The sequence below is a fragment of the Micromesistius poutassou genome (assembly GCF_964030765.1).
Source record: "Micromesistius poutassou genome assembly, chromosome: 6".
NCBI lineage: Eukaryota > Metazoa > Chordata > Actinopteri > Gadiformes > Gadidae > Micromesistius > Micromesistius poutassou.
Window position 1 is genome coordinate 7748425 of NC_140276.1, and position 2235 is coordinate 7750659.

The window sequence follows — 2235 nt, forward strand, 5'->3', positions numbered from 1 at the left end:
TGTGTGCATGTTTGTGTGTGTGCGTGTTTGTGTATGTATTTGTGAGTGTGTGTGTGTGTGTGTATGTTTTTGAGTGTGTGTGTGTGTGTGTGTGTTTGATGGATTCTGTGTGTGTGTGTGTGTTTGTGTTTGATGAAGTCTGTGTGTGTGTGTGTGTGCGTGCGTGCGTGCGTGCATGCATGTGTGTGCATGCATATGTGTCGGTTCAATCATTCCAAACAAAACTATAATCCCCGCTCGCGTTTACCTTGCCAGATATGGATTTAGTTTTTCCGACCCATAACTGGAAATCGACCAGGTAAATCCAAAATGTATTCAGGGTTCACATAGAAATTAAACAACATCCCTCATTTGCTTAATGCGGGGAGCAGCGCTGGCTGATGTACACGTGGAGGTCCGTACCTTTTAGAAGGAGGGCTGCAATGAAAGTCAAACATCTAGGTCAGCTTGTGTTACTGAAGGTGACCAGACCCGGGACTTCACTGCAGCTCCGGGCCCTTTTCTCACGTCGTCGGTATGTTCAGATATATTATCGTTAAAGCCCCGCTGACTGACTGGAGTCCCGACCCCGGGTTCTGGGTATGTTTTGAGAATGTTCCGTAGAGCAACACACAGACAGAGACATAAGGTCACCCCTTTAGCATTTATCACCGCCGGGTGCCAGAGAGCACAAACCCCTTTTTTCGGGGTTTCCTCGACATCCCAAAATATAGCGAAGTGGGCGCTGAGCGGAGGGGCTGCGTGGAGGGGGGCTGTGGCGGGCCTGCTGCCCTGTTAATGCAGCTGCCTGAAACGGCTGCAAACCCTTTTGTTATTTTATCATTTGTACGAGCCTTTTCCTCCAGTCCCCGGTGGGAGACGCAGGATTACAGGATTAAAAACAGTGAAACATGTTTGTTGAAACATTTAATGCCGACATTCCTTCACTATGTTTAGGTCTCGGAAATGGATATCAGGGTGGATATGAAAACAAAAAAAAAAGAGGGGTCGAAGGAAGAAAGAAAAAAAAAAAGACGTTATAATAGCTTTCGGTTTCCGATTTCCTCTGTGAACGCGGGGCTCCGGCGTGGAGCTCTATCAAGCTGCTCTACGTCATTATGCACGCTTATTACCGCCCCCCAACAGAAGTTTTCCATCTGGGGATAGCGGAGTCCCCCCTGACAGGCCCTAGCGCCACGGGCCTCAGCGCCACGTTCCAGCTCGCCTCTCTGCCTCCCCGTCGTTTGTTAAAGCTCGTTAGAACATCGCCAGAGCAGCAGATATGACCGTGGCGAGAGATGGGCTGTTGTGTTGTGTTTTGTTGCGTGTGTGTGTGTGTGCGTGCGTCTTAAGTTGCTCCGACTTCATTACGTGCGTCCATCGTTCCCTTTATTTTTTTTGCTCCGCGGAAGACGGAAAAAACAAATGCCGACACATGTAATTACCGCCTGACTCAAAACATAAACATAAGCTCCGTGTGTTCGAGGCTACGCTCCCAGCGGACGGCTAATTGTAACTTTCTTCTTTCTCCTTCAGTGCCCGTGTTACGTGATAGCTCACAGCCACGCAGATACCGCCAAGCACGCACACACACGCACACCAACGCACACGCACGCACACGCACGCACACACACACACACACACACACACACACGACCTGCGTGCACACACACACCCGCTACCCAAACACAACGTAGGCTACGCCGCGTACAAACCCACCCCTGTCGTTTCTTTCATTTTTTTTCCTCCTTCTAAATTTCCCTCTTCGTCCGTTTCTCATTGGAACCATATGCTACTCCCCCCATGTTGTTTATGGTCCCGACGACTGTATATACACACAGCGATGATAATAATGAAGCTGAATGAGGTCTCTCTAACCAGGGGCTGATAGCAGCCACTGCCGTGACACTCTTGGGGACGCTGCGTTCCCTGGATGTTGTTCAGCGGAGTGGCAGTAAAGCCTAGCAGGAGTAATAACGGCGGCCGTATGACTAACACTTCACGGCAAATTGTAAAATAGCAGCTCTTCATCACCGCTCTCGAGCTGGATCAGGGTCTGCCGTACAGTATCCCCCCCCCCCCCCCCCCCCGGCCCCCCACCACTCCTCTGGCAGTACACGTAAAACCACAACGCTACGAGCACACACTGCATCTTGGCCTTGGTTGTGCGCAAACACACACCACACACACACACACACCACACACACACACACACACACACACACACACACACACACACACACACACATCATTCCA